This window comes from Simochromis diagramma, unplaced genomic scaffold (genome assembly GCF_900408965.1).
Source record: "Simochromis diagramma unplaced genomic scaffold, fSimDia1.1 OVJJ01000712.1, whole genome shotgun sequence".
Lineage (NCBI taxonomy): Eukaryota > Metazoa > Chordata > Actinopteri > Cichliformes > Cichlidae > Simochromis > Simochromis diagramma.
Genome location: NW_024387024.1, coordinates 10,489 through 32,856, shown reverse-complemented (window position 1 = coordinate 32,856; position 22,368 = coordinate 10,489). Strand labels below are relative to the sequence as shown.

Here is a 22,368-nt window from a genome sequence, read left to right as displayed (position 1 = left end):
AGCAGCTGTACAAGTATTAAATGGAAATGAAGAATATAATGTCCATGTTGTGCAATCAACATTTGTAAGTGTCTTGTGGAGTGCAAATATACTTAAAGTGATTTAAGTGATTTAAGTGGTGAAGTGAAAACAATGTCCAGAAAGTCAAGTGTGTGTGTAAGAACTGTATGTGTGGGTCAGTACTGTGTGGTGGTGTGATTGAGAGACCGTATCGCCTGCGGGAAGAAGCTCCTCCTCAGTCTCTCTGTGTTGGTCTTCAGGGAGCGGAATCGCTTTCCTGACCTCAGCAGAGAGAACAGTCTGTTGTTGGGATGGCTGAGGTCCTTCACCATCTTCCTGGCCTTGGTCCAGCACCGCCTGCTGTAGATTGAGTGCAGGTCAGGGAGCTCTGAGCGGATGGTGCGCTCAGCTGACCGCACAACCCTCTGTAGAGCTCGTCTGTCCTGCATGGTGCTGTTTCCCGAACCAGGTTAAGATGTTTCCCATCAGGATGCTCTCTATGGTGCACGAGTAAAAGTTCCTGAGCACCTTGGAGGGCAGTTGGAAGTCTCTCAAGCGTCTGAGGTGGTAGAGACGCTGACGGGCCTTTTTCACCACGGTGTTGATGTGACAGGACCATGACAGGTCCTGCGTGATGTGAACTCCGAGGTATTTGAAGCTGTCCACTCTCTCCACTGGGCACTCGTTGATGACGGGGGTCTGGTAGTTCCTCTCCTGCTTAGTGCTGAAGTCCACTATCAGCTCCTTTGTCTTACTGACGTTTAGAAGGAGGTTGTTCCTCTGGCACCAGTTCTCCAGATTCCTAATCTCCTTCAGGTAGGCCGTCTCGTTGTTATCAGAGATCAGGCCCACCACGACGGTGTCGTCAGCAAACTTGATGATGGTGGTGGAGCTGGTAGTGGCCACACAGTCATATGTGTACAGAGAGTACAGCAGGGGGCTCAGAACACACCCCTGGGGGGCTCCAGTGCTGAGAGTGGTGGAGGCTGAGACATGTCCGCCCATCCTTACTGCCTGTGGTCTGCCAGTTAGGAAGTTGGAGATCCACAGACACATAGATGAGCTGAGTCCCAGATGCTCCAGCTTGGTGGTGAGTGTGGAGGGAATTATGGTATTAAATGCAGAGCTGTAGTCTATGAAGAGCATTTTAACATAATTCCCCCTTCTAGTGTCCAAGTGAGTAAGTGATGTGTGGAGGAGATGGCATCGTCTGTGGAACGATTTGGACGGTATCATCCGCTAGTTTCCCAATGAATCCCACAACTGCTTCCGTAAACACGTTGACATCATCATCGGAGCTGTTTCTGAACATGCCCCAGTCTGCGTCATCGAGTGCGTCCTGTAACGCGGCCACCGATTGATCAGTCCAGCGCGCGATCTTCCTCTGAACCGGAACTTGCTGTTTCAGCCTTTGTTTGTATTTTGGCATAAGGAAGATGGCGGCGTGATCGGATTTGCCAAACGGAGGGCGGGATTGTGCCTTGTAGCCGTCCTTGACCGTAGTGTAGCAGTGGTCCAGTGTCCTTTCACCTCTGGTGGGGAAGGTGATGTGTTGATGAAAGTTCGGCGCTGCGCGTTTGAGGTTGGCACTATTAAAGTCCCCCGTCACAATAAGCTCAGCGTCCCGGTGTTGTGTCTGGTGCTGTGTGAGTGCCTCATGCAGCTCGCATAAGGCGGTGACCGTGTCCGCTTGTGGTGGAATATAAACGGCACTTACAATGACCGATGTAAATTCCCGAGGTAGATAAAAAGGACGAGACATGATGGACAGTAGTTCCAGATTTGGTGTGCAGGAGCGTGTGAGAGGAACAACGTTCGCACTGTTGCACCAGTTGTTGTTCACCATTAAACACACGCCGCCTCCCCTTGACTTCCCCGAGTCCCGTGTCCTGTCCATGCGGTGAACCGAGAAGAACTCGGCCGGCTGGATGGCGTGGTCCGGCACCGCTGGGTTCAGCCATGTCTCGGTGAAGCAGAGGAGATTGCAGTCCCGAATGTCTCTCTGGAACTTTACCCTGGCCCTGAGGTCGTCAAGCTTGTTCTCCAGTGACTGGACGTTGGCGAGCAGGATGCTAGGCAGAGGTGTGCGGTGTGCACGAGCTCTCAGCCTGTTCCTGACGCCGGCTCGCTTCCCTCTAGGCCGCCGCCGCTTCCCTTTGTTCTCCCTCAAGATCTAACTCGGCCAGCTCGGATCCGAGTTAAAAACTTCGAATTGTGAGCACATTGTATGCCAATAGAAACAAGAGTGTCACTGTCATACCTAATGTACCCCATGGTGATGATTTTGCCTATTTAGAAATGCTGAAAACTAACTTAAAAAACAAAGACAAAGAAAAAGTGGTCGGAGCAGTTGTGACGGCAGCCAACCTCACCGGCGCCATCTTTGATCTTCATCATTTCTGTGTTGCATTTCCATCATTCTGCTGCTGGATTCACTGCAGGCTTTAACAAACACTCCTTTGGGTCCAGGCCCAGCCACGTGTTTGTAAGCTGCTGTGCTCCTCACAAATAAAGCCTGAAGCAGCTCAGACTGTTAGAACCAGCACTGAGCCCTGTTACAGTTATAGTGTTAGAGCAACGGCTGCAGCCTACAGCATTTAAACTAGCTGACAGTAAACACATCAGTCCAGATGTTACCACATTACTTTGTGATGCTGAGAGTTAAAGGAGACTGGCTGATTAAAATCCCATTCCTTACATCACCGTCCTCTGCTCTGACTGGTTTCATTTAATCACAATCAGAATACTTTTTTGATCCCCAGGGGAAATTATTTAGGTTACAGTGCTGCAGCACAAACAGGAACAAAGACACAACACACTAAGTAAGAAATAGCACAATATACACAATATATACATGCATATATATACATATGAGTCACTTATAAGTAATATGTGAGTGCTGGGGTCTATGACAGCAGGCAGGTCTGTATTTATGTCCAGTGGGTACATGAGCCTTTATACATGAAGGGTTTCTGTTTCCAGGAGAGGAAACATGTGATCCAGCTGTGTTTGGTCACATGGATCTGCTCTGCATGGATCACCTGACTTAAACATGTTGTTATTATTGTTCTTACAGTCTTAAATCGGTACATCAGGTGAGTCACATGACACCCGGGGGTGACAGCAACATCTTTCCTCTTTAGAAAGCTGCTCTCTGTCCCAGGAGCTGTTGTCACAGTAACAGCAGGAACAGGAAGTCACATGCTCTCTGCTCTGTGATTGGCTGCTTCTTATCTCAGCTTCCTGCAGAGGGTGGAGGTCTGCTGATAACACACACCAACAGAAGTGTGACTTTCACTTCCTGTTTATTGCTGTTGTTCTTAAAGCTCTCAGGCGATGCTGCAGCGCCCCCTGCTGACACAAACTCCTCCCTCTGTCTCAGAGGTCACAGGTCAGCCTGCTGCAGAGGGTCTGCCCGTTCATGGTATTCCTGAGACAGACCCGAGGCTCAGCGTCAACACTGGTTTCTGATTGGGTCAGCATGTGCAGGCTGCCATGGTGTTGGTGTCACCACTACAGACAGCTCAGGTTCAACTAGCTCTTCTTTGATTTGCTTCTATAGCACAAAGGTTGACACCAGTCTGGTCCAGTTAGCATCTGAATCCATAAACGTGTGAGCTCGTCCCACCAGAGGACGTCAGCATCATGGGGATAATGTCTACAGCAGGAAAACACAGGGACAGTTGGGTTTGCTGCACATCTGGAACACACAGTTAGCTCAGATATGTTCATGTCGCTAACACCAATACAGTGACTGAGTGCTCTATAGCAGCTAATGCTAACAACTGTAACACTGCTGTTTGTCATGGTTTTCAGACCAAATGATAACAAAATGTTGGGAAAAGTGAAATATTGGAACATGAAATCATAAATTATTACATTTAAACAACAATAATACAGCTAAATTTCCCCTGTTGGCTCATAAGCTGCTCACCTGGATGCTGCATCAGTGCAGTCCTCTCTGAACATTAGATAATCAACACACACACACTTATTGTTGAGAGGCTGACTTCACTAAACTCACAGAAACTCTTAAGAAGCTCCTCAAATGATGACTTTGGAGTTTTGTGTTACTGTCAGTGTATAAAAGCTAGAAAAGGAAGAAAAGCAGGAGAAATGATCAAAGTGCTGCTGTGTGCAGGAAGAACTACAACATGTTAGTGAGAAACACAAACAGGGTGTGAAACACACTCCAGAGGAAACGCTGTGTGCAGGCTGTCTGTGACTTCCTGTATCGCTGCCACAGACTGGGACAGACACCAGTGAAACCAGTCACTGTGGTCATGTGCTTGTAGCCAGCAGCCTGTGATGTGAGGCTGCTTGAGTCAGTCGTCTGCTTCCACCATGTAAACCTTGGTGTCTCCTACATGCACAGATGTTTCCTGCAGACTGTGCTGCTCCAGCTGTCACACAGATGTTGAATCAGCAACATCTGCTGTCACGTCCTCCCTGGTCCCACAGATAACAGGCTGCATACAAGAGGCTCACCTCTGCTACCTGCTGCTCCACTCCCCATCGCTGTTTTGGCCACGCCTCCCGTTGGTCAGCAGGTAAAGGTGAGGCCTGGGACATGGAAGCCTTTACAGCAGAGCTTCATGGGCCTGTCCAGCAGCAGGCTGAGGAGAGAAAGGTGACAGAGTTCGCTGTTACAAACAGTTTCTCAGCTTTGATCTAAAAGAGCTTCTTTCCTGTTAAAGCAGCTGAGAGTGAGCACATGTTCTCCCCCTGAGGTTCTCACGACAGTGGAAGAACTCACAGCTGAGGAGGACCAGGATCTCCATCCACTCACAGTCCCTGCAAACAAAACCACCATTTGAACTTTAACATTTGTTGTCACTTCTTGTGTCACTCATCTCAGCTGTTCCTCTGAGTTTCTGTTGCTTCTGAAAGTCTTCCTGTGATTGGCTGTTCACAGACACATGACTACATGAATCAGCTCCACATGTTCTCAGTAGCAACATCTGGGCAGCTGTGACAGGTTAAAGACAACATGTTTCTAAGTGCAATTAGAACAAGAAGCCAGTAAAGACGCGTCTGTGATGCAAAGCAACAGAAGAGCAACGTGAGCCACAGTAAGTGATGGAGGATGAACTGGTCCTGTCTCTGTTGGTGGGCTCGTATACTGGCAGGAAGGAAGCTTCTCTGGGATTTCTCCCTCAGCACCAGTGAAGCCTCTGTTTGTCTCTTTGAACTGTGATTATTTTGTGCTTTCACAGCATTTTCCTGTTTCATGGTGTTTTAGAAGCAGCAGTGTGTGTGAGCTCTCAGGGCCACCGTCCATCCTGTGTACTTGTTGTTTGTAGTGTCACCAGTGCAGTGATGACCACAGGGTGGCGCTGTGCTGCATCACAGGCAGCCTGAGCTGGGCCTGTTCCATATAACATATATATCAGATGATGATATGAAACATCGTTTGTTTCATGGTGTAAAATATGTTACATGGTTGTGATGCTCACTGTAGTGTCTGTATTAAAGTTCTCTCTTTCTCTTATATTTTATATAACCATACTACGGACGCTCGTTAGCAACAACGACGGTAACACCATCGCGTGGCTCCGCCGTCCGCTTTTTTATTTTCCACATAAACCTTTCACAATAAAGCTCAAGATCCTATTGAGACTTTTCAAAATAAAACGAATCACATGAAAGAGCATGCAGAGAGTTTAGGGATGAAAAGCCAAAAAGAGCCGTCAGGGGCTAAAACATGAATGTTACAACAGGCTTTCCCCTGCAGCACGCGGGGATAAATACTGACAAAGACTCACAAACGTGTCGTTTCATGCGTCGATCAAACACTCGACGCCCAGCTGGAAACACTTCAGGGAAGTTCATCTGCCCGAGATTCAGAAAAGTCACAAGAAATGTCAAATTGTTGTGATATAAATGTTTATCAAATCAAATCACTTTTATTGTCACATCACATATGCAGGTACACTGGTACAGCACATGTGGGTGAAATTCTTGTGTGCGAGCTTCACAAGCAACAGAGGTGTGCAGGACGATAGGATATGATCATGGTCACAGCGCAGCCCCAGTGATGTTAAACACAGAGGGTTCAAACCTGTCGTTGCTTCATCAATGTGGACGTTTAAAGATGGATGTATCCATGTAATTATGGTTTCATAATTAATTATGTAATTAATTATGCAAAATGCAAAATGCTCAGCTGTGTCTCCAATCAAAGCTCTGTAACTTCAGAGGTGATGTTCATATGTTGACTAATGGTTTTCTTTCATTTTTGATGTACTGCAGAATATTTGTATAAAATCCAGGCCAGGAAAATCTCCTTCATGTGTTTCTGTGTTTTGTCTTCAGCTACGTTGACACAAAGGCCTCTGCTGTGACGCTCACACCTTTGATAAAGTCTGGAGAGTGTCAGCTTCCTGTTTATAGATACAAAAATATGTAATGTTGTGAACTCTGGCCGCAGCGGCGCAAGAAAAAGGAGAATTACGGGAAGCACTCACAACAGGTAAAATCAAAATAACAAAGTAAAGTACGATAAAATAAAAACCAACAAAAGAACAACACAATATACTTCCCCGTACTGTTACTGCTAACCTCTGTTAACCTAGTAACTCTTACCTTCTAACTGACAGCTGGTCAATAAACGAGCTCCATAAACGCTCCATATTCACCTTTACATGGAATATAAAGGGAAAAGAAGAAACACAGTGCTGTGTCAGCGTTAGACATATAGATATATCCTTGCTTTTAATACATTTGAAGGTGGGTGGGAGAGGTGCTTCTCCGCGTAGTCTACGGTCTCTTTGGGATCGGTAAAGCTTTTCCTCACATCACCATGGGTCACTAACAGCTTTGCAGGGTATAGCAGTCTGAACCTGACGCCGGTCATCCCACGTAGTCTTCCTCTCATATTTGCAAATGCGGCTCTGCGTTCCAACAGAGGGAGGGAAATCTGGGAGGATGTCTATTTTAAAAACCCTTATACATCAGGTTCTTGTTCTCTGCAGCTTTCAGCAGAATTTCCTCACCGATGTGGTAGTAGTGCAATCTCAAGATGATGGGCCGAGGAAGATGGCTTTGTTTGGGACGCTGGCGATTCACTCTATGTGCTCGATCGATGAGTGGCTTCTCCTCGAGAGATAGCGCCTCCGCCAACAGGTGTGAACCAACTCAGTCATCTTGGGTCCCTCTGTGCCTTCTGGTATTCCTGCAGTTCTTAAATGATTCCTCCTGGAGTGCCTCAAGAGCTCCACATCTCTCATCTAACTTCTTTACCTCCGTAGACAAACGCTCCACAGTGGCCTGGAGAGTGACGATGGTGTCAGAGTGGTTTGAGGCACAGTCCTGCAGTTCAGTCAAAGTGTTATCATGCCTGGCCACGTCGCTTTTTATGTCCGAAATTGAGGGCTGGATGCTCTGGTTCAAGGATGATATCTCGCCTCCTATGGTGGTAGAAATCTCTAATATGCAAGTGTCCAGTGCTAGTTAGTTAGTTCTAGTTCTAGTGGTTAGTGGGGCTTTATTTGATGATTCTAATGTGTGTTACATTGTTCTCATATTGTTGAGTCGCAGAGCTGTACAGTGTTACAGTTTCTGTAGAGTCTGGTATAAGGAACTCAGATCCCTCTGTGAATAATGTTCACTGAAACTGATCTGTAGTTAATGAACTAGTCAGGATTTACACTAGAGAATGTTTCTGCCATTACATGGCCTGTATTTGTAGAGCACTTTACTCGTCCCTAAGGACCCCAAAGTGCTTTACACATCCAGTCATCCACCCATCCACACACTGGTGGTGGCAAGCTTGTAGCCACAACCACCCTGGGGCGCACCAACAGAGGCGAGGCTGCCGGACACTGGTGCCACCTGGCCCTCTGACCACCACCAGTAGGCAACGGGTGAAGTGTCTCGCCCAAGGACACAACGACCGAGACTGTCCAAGCCGGGGCTCGAACCGGCAACCTTCCGATTACAAGACGAGTTGCCAACTCTTGAGCCACGATCGCAAGCAAGATCGATGCAAACATGTAATATCTTCAGGGGCGGATCTAGAAGGGTGGCATGGGGTGGCAAGTGCCACCCTAAAATGATCCCTTGCCACCCCAAGTGCCACCCCAGTTTTGCATATGACGGTGTTGTTTATTAAAATAAGATAGCATTAACAGTTTGAGCGTAGTTACAGTCAGCAGTGAATATAAATGCTAAAACTGAATATATTCCATAGTGTCCCCCCCTGCATCAGTAACAAATGGTTCAGCCCATAGCAGGACCGGCTTTTTTCTTGTTTTCAGCAGCAAGCGATGCTTATGATCGTGCCAGTGCACATTTTGAACAACACCATGGGAATTTCGGATTTTACACAGGTGGGTGGATGTTACACTGTGGAAATGGAAGAAGGTGAGTGTTATCAACCCTCTGTGGTCCATGGACACACTGCACCTGCACCTAACTTGATCCATTGTGCCGTGGTCATTGCAATCATGCTCATTTTTCCCACCATTTTAATGATAATCCTGCACCGAAGCTCAGAGACACACGACTACACAGAGTGAGATGTTGAAGCAGTTTGAAAACTTGAATTTGTGGAGAGACCTTTGCAAAAAACACCCTCAACAAAGTCGTGGCTTCCAGTTTTGGCTTCTCCTTATCAGCTCGTGTGACGTGAGCATAAATCTTTGCACAGATAATGTTCATATGTGGATTCCTGGTTTTCTGGAGTTAATTGTGAAAACAAACATTAGTTAACAGTAATGTTAATTAAGGCCCAAAGTTTAGGAACGAACGTCAGCACTTCACTAATGAATGTAATGCTGATTCATGTGCTTGTTTTGTAATGTGCATGTTGTGCGTTGCTATTTCCCATATTCTTTGGCACTGATAGATGACATGAAGAGTCTCAGGCAGGACCGAGGCTGCCAGCTGCTGACAGTGAGCAGGGAGAGAGCAGCAGAAGCAGAAAGAAAGAAGAAGAAAGACAATGTAAAGAACAAAACATGACAAAACAAAAATGAGTTGAAGGGGAGTTATGAACTGTTTCTGAGAGACAAATAACACCAGGATCCTTTTTTGTGTAGCTGACAGCTGGTAACTGTGCAGGGGCGGGTCTAGCAAAGTGTTGCCAGGGGGTCAGGTAGGGCATTAACAGGGAGAGGGGGGCACAAAGAAATACTTTTCTTTCTTATTCTCATTTATCTGAATCTGAATCTTACAACAAACGTTTTCATCTGATGTAAAATGTATAGAAATCCATTATTGTACATAGTAATTTTTTTAGGGTCCCATCATAATTTCTTCAAATTCAAATTCAAATTCAAATTTTATTTGTCACATACACAGTCATACACAGTACGATATGTAGTGAAATGCTTGGACAACTGCTCGTGACCTAAAGAAAACAAAAAAGGAAAAGGCTATGAATAAGATAGGAAATAAATATTAAAAATTAAAAAGGGTAAATTTAACTAGGAAGGAATAAAATATAAATTAAGGTTAAAAATGAAATAACTGTACAACACACTGGGAAAGAATAAGATAAAATATATCAATTAAATTGAAAATAAAATAACTGTACAACAAAATACACAATATAGAACTATATAAGAATGTATGAACAAAATACACAAGAAGTATAAATAAATATATACACAATAACAGCAGCATATACACAATAACAGCAGCAGTGATTTAAGTAATGAAGTGAAAACAATGTCCAGAAAGTCCAGTGTGTGTAAGAACTGTATGTGTGGGTCAGTACTGTGTGGTGGTGTGATTGAGAGACCGTATCGCCTGCGGGAAGAAGCTCCTCCTCAGTCTCTCTGTGTTGGTCTTCAGGGAGCGGAATCGCTTTCCTGACCTCAACAGAGAGAACAGTCTGTTGTTGGGATGGCTGAGGTCCTTCACGATCTTCCTGGCCTTGGTCCAGCACCGCCTGCTGTAGATTGAGTGCAGGTCAGGGAGCTCGGAGCGGATGGTGCGCTCAGCTGACCGCACAACCCTCTGTAGAGCTTCTTCAGAAGTAAGTACTGCATATGATGCCAGTGTTTCCCACATTTTCTAGATTCTGCACCAGTACTGTGTGTAAAATGCCATCAAAAACTCAGTTTGATTCTTTCTCACCTGTCTTTCTGTCTCCTTTCACTTTTTAAAGGTTGCCATGTTAGAAAACATATTTTGCCCTGCCGTGCTGTTCATTGATGTGGCAAATGAATGGTTCATGAAAATATATCTAAATCTGTCATCAGTAATCAGCAATGATCATGTCTCACCTCTAGTCTCTGTCTTAATTTCAGGTTTTCACCGTGTGTTGTAGATGTTCAGGAGGTTAACTCGACCAACAGTCTACTTCCAGGTGCTGTTTAGAATACCAGGACAGGGAGGATGGTGTAGGTTTAAGGTTATTAGACTGATGCATGTATACCAACAAGACAGCGTCCATCACTGTGACAACAGCGTTTGTTTTCATTCAAAGGCTTTATGGTTTTTCCTTTAATACCTGGTGGGCCGGTCTCCAGTCAAAATGCACGAGACCATTTTTTGTCCCAGTCCAGCCCTGGTCAGGAGTCACAGTCAAGTGTGAGCTGCATGGCCCCTCTGTGAACATTGTGGCTTTCCTAATGGCCCCTGTTGAGTCTAATTGTTGGATGTTGTCAATGTGTTTCTTAAATTTTACAGGTCTTAGTTCAATCTGTAGGATCAAGACATTCCTTTGATCCTGACCACCTCTCCAGCCACTCTGTGCTGGGGGAGGATTATTGTCGACACATCTCTTGTGAAGATTCTGCTTCTTGTGTGGTCAGCTTCCTGCCCTTTAGTGGCTTCACTGTGTTGTGCACGGTGAACCAATACAGGAAGTGAACCATATATTGGGTGTGGGGAAAGATTACCATTTTATGGCTGAGGATGCTGTTAGAAACAGTTGGAAGTCACACACACAGAGAGACACACATTCTCACACACTCACTCAAACACACACACTAACTCACTCAAACAGCGGAACTACAATGATCCATGTAGCAAACACAAACTGTTATATCGCCTTTGGGCTTTTGGAGCCTTGACCTGACTTTTAAAAAAGAATTGGAAAAAAGCTCTATGCTGCTACAAAATGAAAAATAGATATTTGCAAAATTCTGCCCAAGTATGTATTTTACCTGGTTACTGCGTGTGGTGGGCGTGGTCTGCAGCGCCGCTGCAGGGGAGGCGGACGCACCTGAGCGGCACCCGCAATCACGCCTTAACGTCTGTGCTCTCTCTGCTGTTGTTGGTGTGTGTCGGGCTGTGAGCTGCAAAGCTACAGCCGGCTGTGTGCGCACAGCAACCGTGTGTGTAAAGTGGTCAATAAAGAGATGCTGAAAAGCGCGTTCATGCAAACATCGTCGGGTCTGCCGTGATATGTTTACAACGGGACTTCTGCTCCTGAACCTCTGCGCACAGCGTCTGCAGGTCGGGGCTGTACGAAGCCACTTTATCTCTACAGGACTGTGAGCTGTCATCTGTGAGGCGTGAGCGTGTTTGTTTGAACATAGCTCACAGTGGAGAACAGCTGCTGACATAATGTGGATCCGAAGATCCATAACTGGCCTACCTGGGGCTGAAAGTCTCCATAAATGCAGGCGTTTCGGCGGCTACACCGGCTTCCACGAGTGTGACGCTTATTTTGAGAAAATAATAGAATATAAATTTATTTTTATATTTCAATATCACAATAATCTTCCAATGTAGAACTACAAGTTAAAAAAGAACTAACATAAATCAAATCCACTTCAGCTAAATCCTTCTCATTTATTTCCATCTTACATGCTGTGACTGCAGCCATTCCCACATCTCTGTGAATGGGACTCATGGACATGGATCAGTGGTTGTTGATCAATGGTCCTGAGAATCTGCATAATTAAGATGAAGGAACGGAGCTCCCAGCCCATCGTTCCTGCAGCTGCAGGTTTCAGTCTTTATGCAAATGTCCTGTTTGTAAGACTGAAACCTGCAGCTGAGACTGAAGACGTCACCTGATGATGACGACACGTTTCTCCCACAAAACGCTGCGTCCAGATGAACAGAACCAACAGACTCACTTTCCTGGATGATTGAGATGCATCAAGACTTCATTGTGTGTTACTTCTCATTCAGCACAGACACATTATTCCTGTTAGGTCATGTCAGCTGTCACTCAGTACAAGCACAACTGTGAACAACACAAACTTCTCTTCAATGTGTCACAGAAACACTAAGTGTGAGAGCCTGTATGACACACAGGACAGACTGTAAGCTCTGCTGGCTGCACAGCACTTTGTAGCAGTTTTCCAACATGTCCTCCACCCGTGATGTCAGTGGTGGGACCCCAGTCACAGCACTCAGCACCACCTCCTTTAAATGGATTTTATAGCAGTTACTCCCGTTACTCGGTGCAACGCTTCTTAAATGTGTTTTTGCAGGATAAAACACAGCAGGTGGTGTAGAGAGGACGTCAGCTGACGGAGCAGAGGGAGGCAGACTGTGGATAAATGACAGAGTGAGAGGAGAGCAACCATGACAGAAGCACAGGTGTGGCAGATAGAAGTGGCTTTATAGACACTTATTGTCAGTCCTCGTGCATGCTGTGGAAATAAGTGTCTGTGTCATGAGGTGACATGTGAGCTTATCTTTGGTCAATAAAGCTGAACGACCAGTTTTCACTTTGCTTGTTACGCTTGTTTAGTGACGTCTGGGTTTCTGTGGAGCCCGAATTTTGATGAGTTCTGGTGAAATCATCTGAGATCATCTGAGCATCGGTGAAGAGTCAGCAGAGAAAGTGTGGGACAGAAGTTTGCTTTGGACACATGGACTGAAATCAAAAAGGAACAAACAGGATTTCCAATGGACAGTATGGAGAAGTGAAAGTACACAAAGGCTGTGCTGGAACACGTGTGTTACACTTTTTGACAGCTGAGAACAAAACACAATATTTTGCATCATCTCTGCAGTGTCTCTTCTTTCCTCTGCTGTTGTGCTTTTAGCTCCAAACTGTTTCAAATGGTTTGTCAGCAAGCTGACCTCTGACCTCTGCAGTACTAACTCCTGACCCGTACAAAGAGCGGGCGTTTCTGACCTTTGACCTGCAGCTGTATGTCTCTCAGTCTCAGTTCTTCTCTCCGTCACTGATGGAGCAGGTGTAGTTGCTGCTGACAGTCAGTGGTTTGTTTTCTCAGAGTGAGGCTGAAGTCTGAACTGTTCAGAGCATCAGGTCTCATCAACGTGCGCTGCTGTAACGCCGCTTTGTCCTCTGAGATCACCAGGTATGAAACCTGAGTGCTGACAGAGCAGCAGGACAGATGTTCCCCCTCATTCACCTCCACCACCACAGCCAAGGCATGCTGGGAAACTGAGGACACACAGACGGAGAACTGAAGTGTCTGCTGTGTGTTCATCTCAGAGTCCTCACAGGTGACACATTAGCTCCAGAACACCAAGCCAGGTGTTTGAAGCCTGACAGGGATTCTTCCCATCCAGAGGGAGGATTTAGCTGCACAACAATGAACATTAGTGTGTAGTTTAGAAACACAGACTGTGCCTGCACTGCATCTAGTGAAGAAAAGTGTTACTGCGAGAGAACGAGGCTCCTTTAAAGCAGCTGATATTAAGGTTGAAAAATCAACAATAAGCTGATGTAATCAACGTTTCACAAAATGGTCAGCAGCTAAAATCTGGAGCCGTTCTTTGGTGGTAATTAACAGTTTGTTCTTGTTAGCTAATTATGTAATTAAAGGTAGCAGCAGAAGCCTTGTGTTGAAAGCCCATTCACTCACACATTCACACAGTATGTGTGTGTCTGTGTTACACTGTGGACATCCCTTCTGTTGGAGCGCCATCTTGTGGCAGGTTTAAGAAATGTTCTTCTTGTAAATCCAAACTGATGCACCTCCATAGCAGACTGTGGAGGCTTTCAGTGACATGAAGACTTGATTTATACTGTCATATTCTCCTGTTACACAAAGCACAGCACGCTGAACATGGATGAACTGAAACTCCCAGCATCTGACTGAGGAAAAGCACAAATCATTCTCACACTGACTCCTGCTTGATTTTAGATTTGCTTTCAAATCCTCACACTTTCATATGAAGCACTAAATGGGCTCCAGACTGTTTATCTCAGCTTCCTGTCAAACACACTGCTGCTCACACCGAGGCTCAGTTTACTCCTCCAGCCTGGCTTAACCTGCTGTCTGTTAAAAACAGTCCCACACTCCTCTGTTTAATCCTTCTGATCAGACTCTTTGATTTTGTATTGTTTTTACCTGAAGTTGTGTTTTTGACATGGTTCTGTCTGTGAAATAAAGCTCACACACACACTGCTACAGTCCTTCATACACTTAGAAACGAAGCTGCTCCTTTCCTCAGTGCTGACACATAAAGAAGAGTTGGTTTTATATCCAACACGTCTCTGTTCCAGAAAACAGCTTCAGCAGCCTCTGAGTCTGAACTTGGAGTTGGTTATAAGCCACAGGCCTGTGTGCACAGCAATGAGGAAATATAATGCAGTAAGTGAAACATGGATGTGTGGAACAGATTATCCCAAAGGTTGATTCTGTTCATCTGGACGTTCTCAGTGAAACATTTGGTCTCTCGGTCAGGTGACTCCTTTAGTCTCAGCTGACTGCAGGTTTCCAAACCTTTGTCACTGGATCACTCACTTCATCTCCAACGTGTCCCTGACACAGACAGCTGGAGCCGTTACAGCAAAATCATTGATCATCGTTTTTAGAACATTAGCTGGTGTTGGTGGGCAGGCTAGCAGTGCTAATTGTTAGCACTAGTTCTGCTGCTCTCCCTTTGTCTCTGTTATTGTTGGTCTTTAGTGAACAATATAAAGTGTCTTCATGAGACTGTTGCCTAATGTTCAAATGTAGATAACACCACCTGCACCAACCTGTTACACAGCACAACCCTCTGGTGTAGCTTTGGCTGGAGCACATATTGGCAGCTCCAGTGACATCACCACTCCATGGTGACATCATCTCTACAGACTGTGGCTGTTACATATCCTCACCTGGTCATAATAAGACTGTCCTCAGCTGCACACAGCTCCAAGATGAACAAACTGAAGTAAATACAAATTCGAGTTACGATAGATTGAAATCTTGTAATCAGAGCTAATTCTTAGTGAACCTCTCACAACATCATATCCTGATCCTGGGTTAGTGTCTCGGTCTCAGATCACAACATCAGCACAGGCTTGGCTTGGGTGAGGTATTGAGTGGTTCTTGTCCATGACAGCTGCAGGTACAGTGCCATCAGCCATGCTGCACCACATGTCTGCCCAGGAACATTAGTGTGGCTGAGTCTCATGTAAACATTGTGCTAAAGTGGTGGGAAAGTGGCTGCAAGCTGGCTGCACTGTGTCCAATACTCTCAGTATGATATCCACAAACCTCTGAGTGTCACAGAGTGGGCCTGTGCTCAGCTCACTGTGCCCCATTCAATTCTACTTGCATAGTTTTACAAGTAAATTAAATATACAAGTTGCTCAATGATAAGTTATTGTAGTAACAACTAAGTCCATGGTCATTATTTGTTAATAGTAGCTTAAAGCTTCTGCACCAATCATGGAGCAGCAGGTTTAGAGCATGTGGATCTACAAAAGTAAGTCCCAGTAAGATGGGCTGAGCCTTACATACTAGAAGAAACATGTCATTCCCAGCAGATGAAGCGCCCTTTAAAGCAGGATCTCACTTTAAACCTAAAGAACTTGCTATGAGCATGCAGTGCATTGATGGTTATTATTCATACGATTGTGGGGAGCTAATAAAGTGCAACTATCACATTACATTTTATTATTAAATTGTTGTTAACAATCCCTTCACTTCTGCTTATCTAATTCATGGTTGCAGGATGGCTGACAGCTTCCATTAGGCAGGAGGTAATGTCCATTCTGGCCACAGTGCAACCCACAATGTGTAACTGACACTATTATATTGCATTATGTCACATTGTTACATCTTTTTAATAAATGATGACAGTCAGCTGAATTTGCTGCCCCCTTGGTGGAGGACATCAGGATCAGCAGCTCCATCACAAACACCACAGAAGAAGAACAACACTGGATCAGATTATCTGGACGTGTTTGACAGGGACAGTGTTCATGTTCATGGACATCAGGACAAAAACAGACGATGGAAACCTGCCAGATTTGAGCTAAACTGCTCGTTTCCATGTGTAGTCCCTGGGAGGTCACATGACCAACAAAGACACACAAGCTGTGTCCCAAAACGTCGGCTGCATCCTCCGGAGGCTGCATTTGAAGGCCGATGACGTCACAGCCAGGTGACGAAGGCTGTCCCGATTCCTCGACTCCTTCAAATGCGTCCTTCATTCCCCCGAGTTTGAAGGATGGGTCGGGTGTGTCCTTCGTGGCCCACCATATCCCAGAATTCATAGCGCGGCCCAGCCAAATTTCAGCTGCCAACAATGGCGGCCGCTACTAAGTTTTAAAATTTAACGAGGGAGTACTACTTACTTACAATGAATTCCTTACACTATATAATTTTCCCGTCAGTGTTGGGGAATTCTCAATGGTGCTTGGTGCCATACCCTCAGGGACTTTAATGTTATATAAAAACACTGACAGCTCAATATCTGCCTCAGTCACTCTCCCTGATCCAGCTGAGTCAGCAGTGGGAAAAATCTGCTTTTCACAGGAACTTGGTAACAGCAATAAGAGAATACGTAGTTTATTCCAAGAAGATATCATGTCTCTCCCATATATAGAATATCTTACTGGAACCGACATGTTCCAGATATCACCTGGAAGACAGTCTGGATGATCCCATAAATATCTAATTGTGAACAAGGTGAAGGAAATCTCATATAAAATTCTTCATAAATGTGACCCAGCCAGTCACTATATGGTAACATTTAAAAGAGACATAAATACTAATTGAACTTTCTGTGGGGATCATCCAGAAACTGTGGCACATCTCTTTTGGTTCCTCTACACAGAGATTCTGGAAGAATTTAGCAGTTTTGTTATTGTCTATAGTTTAAGGGAGTTTTCTTTACGATGGGAAAATGTTTTATTCTTTTTCTTTAAGTTCCCCAGGAAGAATGATAAATGTTTTTTTATTAAAAAATTGTTAATACTTTTAGCTATTTTATATCCATAAATGTAAGTTTATTAATAAAACACCATATTTCTGCCTTTTTATAAGGATATGAATTGTACATACAATCAATTTCAGACTCAACCAACAAAAAGCCTCTCAGAACAATATTTATATGTTGATTTTTTTCGCCTACTCATATCATCATTTTTTACTCCTGGTTCTGTATGTTCATGTTCTGTTCTTTTGTAAACTTCATCTGTTTGTATGTTGTATACTCATTGTGTTTCAATAAAGTTCGATTTAAAAAAAGGTACGTTCTAAACGAAGCTTCAGACGTCACTGATCACGTGACTCTGGCCAAACGAATCAAGCCTCGACACGGTGCTTCTGAAGCAGCGCGTTGATCTTTCTGACACACGCACCGGAGCGTCAGCTTCAAGCGGACCATCACTACGTCTCACATCTAAAGGTGTCAAGGTAACTTTGAACTGAGTTCAGTCAATCTGGAGTTTTTCCAAGTTTTCTGTTGCTCTCTGTGAGAGAAGAGCGTTAAAGGCGGGGCTCTCCAGAGTCCAGCAAAACAGGAAACCACAGCTGGGTGTGTGTAAGTGTGCAAACCAATAGAATGCATCGTGGTGGGGGGGGCATCACGGGCAAGAAAAAAATAAAATAATCGGTCGTACCCATGCTTCCCCGACGTCATGCCAGCGCATATTGGGAAATTCGTAGGCACCGATCGGTTTTCTATCAGCCATTTGCTGGGAGTAAGGGCGCCCTCCGTTTGCGAGGTGCGCCTGCTGCTGGCGGCACAGGGAGGAGAGGGCGGGGCGGCGGGGAGTCTCTGGCTGGCTGGAGCGGCATCTAATAACCAACTCGCAAAACAAAATAAAAACAACACAACAAACAGATATTATGATACAGACTTATAATCTGCACCGATGTTTTTTCTAAATTCTATAAAGTGAGCGCGAGAGCCCTCGGTGCGCCTGCGCGCTGCTGAAGTCAAAGTAAACTTTATTGTCATCTCCGCTACAGACAGTCCAGCATATAGAGAGACGAGACGACGAGGCTGCAGTTACAGCGGTGCAAGTAAACAAACAATAAATATAAGAAGAGTAAGAAAATAAATCTACACTTTAGGACTCGGGGTAAAGGATCAATAACAATTTAAATTTATAATTTACAGTTTGATGATTTAAAGTCTCACACAACCCGTCAAAAGGGGCGGGGCCGGCTGCTTCCAAGTAGAGCACATTTCATTTATAATGATGTAAATCCAAGCCCATCATGGATTCACGATCTGAATCCTGGGTTGTGTGAAATCCCAGAAATCAACCTTAGACAAAGTGAATCTGTGAACTAAGGTCTGTTAGGTTAATTGTGCTGATCCTCGGGTTGGGGGATTTGTGTTTGTACTGGAGCGCAAAATTCAAACCAATGGAAGATGGACAACAAAAGTTCAAAGCCATCAGGTGCTCAGGTTAGAAAAAAGAGAAAAGATGCAGGTAAGCAGACGTGTGATTGGATAATGGCAGCTCATCCTGAACCAATCAGACTAAACTCCAAACAATACATTATGTTACAGATTTTAATATTAATTAGTCATTGTTACTTGTTGATTTGTCCTTTTCTCATTGTGTGACGAATTATGACGACTGTTTGGTAGCTGTTATTGTCTCTCTCTCTCTCTTCATGTGTGTTTCTCTGGTGAAACAATAGTTTTGTGTTAATGTTAGGGCTGCACGATTTTGCATAAAATGAGAATCACGATTTTTTGGCTTAGAATTGAGATCATGATTCTCTCATAACAATAAATAAACATAAAACAACAAATGTCTCACGTTTTGTCATTGCAGCAAAATGTTGTCCTGCTTGAAATTCCGTCTCCACCGTTGCTCGACGCTGCGTGTACAGAGCAGGTAGTGCAACAATAGAAAAATAGTTGCGGGACGGCACTGTGTAGCGTTTGTCTAGGGTGTTGATCGTTTTCCTAAATCCCTCGTTTTGCACAGTGTTGATGGAGCCATATCTTTGGTCAGGTGATAAGTGATAGCCTCCGTAATGTCTTTGTGCCTGCGGGAGTTCGACGTGTATAGGGAAGCGCTGTATAAGGTTCCCGTTATTGATGTTTGGGTGGTTGACCGGGACGGATTTTCTCCTGTCACTTTCTCGTCATCCCTGACGTGCTCTCCGTTGTTGTTTCCCTGCTAATTTTAGCATCACACGGCACAGCTTCTGTATCACGTGGTATAAGGCTCCGCCCTTGTCATTTGTTGAGCAGGAAGAGTGAGCGCTTGTTTTCATGCAGAGTACGTCCCGGAACAAAATGCGGAACAATCGTCGTCGTCTTTTTTTTTTTTTTTTTTTTTTTTTAATCGTTGTCATTTGGAAATGAGATCGCACATAAGTATGAATCGAGATCGCGATTTTCTAACGATTAATCGTGCAGCCCTAGTTAATGTACAATCCTTAATATGTTTTGTGTGTGTGTGTGTGTGTAAAGTTCCACAATACACTTTACACACACATTTGTTTTTTTGTATCTTGCAAATAAACCTTTAAAATAAATAAAATTTTATTATGTATTTATTTTTGGCCTACATCAGTAAGAAATGCCAAATTATATACACAAAGTTACAGGAATCACCACTCCTGTTATTCATGATGATTTCAATAACATCACATAATAAAATGTAACATCCTGTAAGCAGAGTCTGCCTGTGTCTTTTCCCTGCAAATGAACATTTTCAGCCAATATAGGTAATACATCAACATGGCTGCCGTGGCTAAGTTAGGAATATTTATAATGTCATTTCCAAAACTTGCATATGATCTGCAATTTGTAGCAGATCTACTGACTGTCACAGAGCAGCTGGAGCAGTCTCGAATGCAGGTCAGTCCACTGCTGCCCCCTGTGGCCAAGTGCCATAGCTACTGCTGGATGAACTCGTGACACATCTGCACCTGTTTCTATGAACACATTGAGTCTGAGTGGCTGCACTTACACTGGTGCATTCAAACATATTGAAAGATGGCAGCAATGTGGATTGTCAAGACTCAAACCAACCATTGAGCAAAGACAGCAGCATCACTTGTTTCTGTTTGTTATACAGCCAGATTAACTTGTGACTAGGGATGGGTATCATTTAGGTTTTATCCGATACCGGTGCCAAATCGGTACTTTTGAAACGGTGCCGGTGCTTAAACGGTGCTCAAACCGGTGCTTAAAGAATGGAGAAAACAAAATTGGTCCAAAAACCTCTCATGTTCAGCTGTTTTTTGTAAAAAGATAACAATGTTAGCCTTTTCTGCAGCTATGGGGCATATATGGTATCACTCTTGGCTGGAAGCAGTGCTTAAACAATGGAAAAAAACACAAACTTTGTCCTAAACCTCTCATGTTTAACTGTTTTCCACTTTTTCTTTGGTCATTTTAGCCTTTTTGTCCAGGGTGAAGGGAGTATCTGCCATCAAACAAGAAGACAGCCGCATGTAGCTATGATGATGTTTGCTAGTTCACCTTACGTGCATTAATTTAATAACGTGGTTAGCCTACTCAACGTAAATTACACGAACAACATTAAGCTACTCATGCAGAGAAGAACGGCTGCTGCTGCCATCATCATCCGTCATTATTTCTGCTACACTGGCAGGGCTAGGGGCCAGGACTCTCCTCTTCGTGTTTTTGGGGGATGTTGCATAACAGGCAACCCACCCGCAGTAGATGTGCTCGGTGTGAGGTCTGGCAGCAAGCTATCAAATACGGCGCATTTCTGGGCTTTTAAAAAAACGCTATGCGTCCCCAGGTGTTTCATCGGATTTGAGGTGTTACCTCCTTTGACAGTATCACAGTATCAGCTTAAAGCACTTGTTGCAGGCTGCTGAGTTTGCATCTTTTGCTGTGAAGTACAGCCAGACTTTTGACCGCTTCGCCTTGGACATTTTTAATCTGTAGCTCTGCTCTAACAGAACGTACGTACCTGGCCCCGCCTACTATCCTCGGAAACGTAAAATGATTGGCTAGAAGTGTATCACAGCTCAGGAAAAAAAAGCACCGAAATAAAGCACCGAAATGTGCGCTGCTTTTCGGTCTGGTTACTACCGTTTATGTCAGAACCGGTGCCATCATGGCACCGGACACCGGTACCCATCCCTACTTGTGACACACATGTGCAGCTGCTTTATCACCTATTCTGAATTTGTTTCAAGCACAATACATTTGTTACACATGTTGGGATATTGTGTTTGTTTTAAATGTTATATCCCTATGTGGTATGTGACTTGTGTTGCCATGACGCCAGGTCTCTCTTGGAAATGAGATTTTTAATCTCAATGAGATTTTTTTTTACCTGGATAAATAAAGGACTAATTTGTAACTTTCAGTGTTTTCCGGTCTTCCAAAAGAAAAAAAAAACCTTCAACTACATGACATGCAGTTGTGTATTTGTTTTCACCTTATCATACACTTGAAGTTTTACAAATCACCACTTCTTTAGTGAATATCATTTCAGTCTCAGACAATCTCGTTTCTCTTACAGAGGTTGAATGCACCTTCTGCGGATGGCGGTACCACACAGTGTGCGTGGACTTCCCCTGCACAGAAGGCAACTACAAATGCTGTGAATGCTAAATAAAGAGAAACAAATGATCCCTGTTGTCTTTGCTTGATGATTGGTTTGAGCCTTGACAATCCACATTGCTGGCGTTGCATCTTTCAATGCCAGCAATGGCAGGTATCAGTGCTCAAACCTTTTGTGTTTGTTTCCAACAAGTTGCCCACCTCGGGAAACAAAAATGTGTTCTTTTACTTGTCAGATGAACATATGAGCCACTTTGACTCTTCAGTGCAGTGTGGAGCCTAACAAAGATCTGTTTTGTGTCCCAGCTGATCAGCAGGAGGAGGAGAGTCTGACGGAGCAGCAGAGGAACATTTTCAGCTACTTGGACTCAGCTCAGCCACTACAGAGGAAACAATGAGCTCAACACAGAAGGTGACAGACAGAGCAGGACCATATGACCAAAGATATTTATCACCATATACATTTGAACATTTGCCATAACGATGTAGCTGACGATATAATTGACACGAGACTAAATACTTTACAGCTCCACAACTTTATTAAAAACCCATCAATGTATTTTCACTGAAACAAGCAGCTGTTGTTTATGTGCATGTTAGGGAAAATATTCTAAAACACTTCTTCAGTAAAGACTCAGAGAAGAGAAACACACAGAAGTTCTTGCTAGCAAGGGCAGTCTCAGAGACTCGCGCTGAGCTTTGCCCTGGTCTTTATTTTTATACGTGTGTGTGTGTGTGTGTGTGTGT

The 22,368-nt window shown here is 44.4% G+C and overlaps 2 long non-coding RNA genes across 2 annotated transcripts; both read left to right on the top strand.

Annotated features, from left to right (window-relative positions):
• The first annotated feature begins 16,429 nt into the window (after positions 1–16,429).
• Positions 16,430–22,162, top strand: LOC120739427. The gene is made up of 2 exons (XR_005697215.1): positions 16,430–17,519; positions 21,928–22,162. It is a non-coding gene; the product is annotated as an uncharacterized LOC120739427 (long non-coding RNA).
• On the top strand, positions 19,292–21,691 carry LOC120739428. The gene is made up of 2 exons (XR_005697216.1): positions 19,292–19,351; positions 21,581–21,691. It is a non-coding gene; the product is annotated as an uncharacterized LOC120739428 (long non-coding RNA).
• Positions 22,163–22,368: the final 206 nt, after the last annotated feature.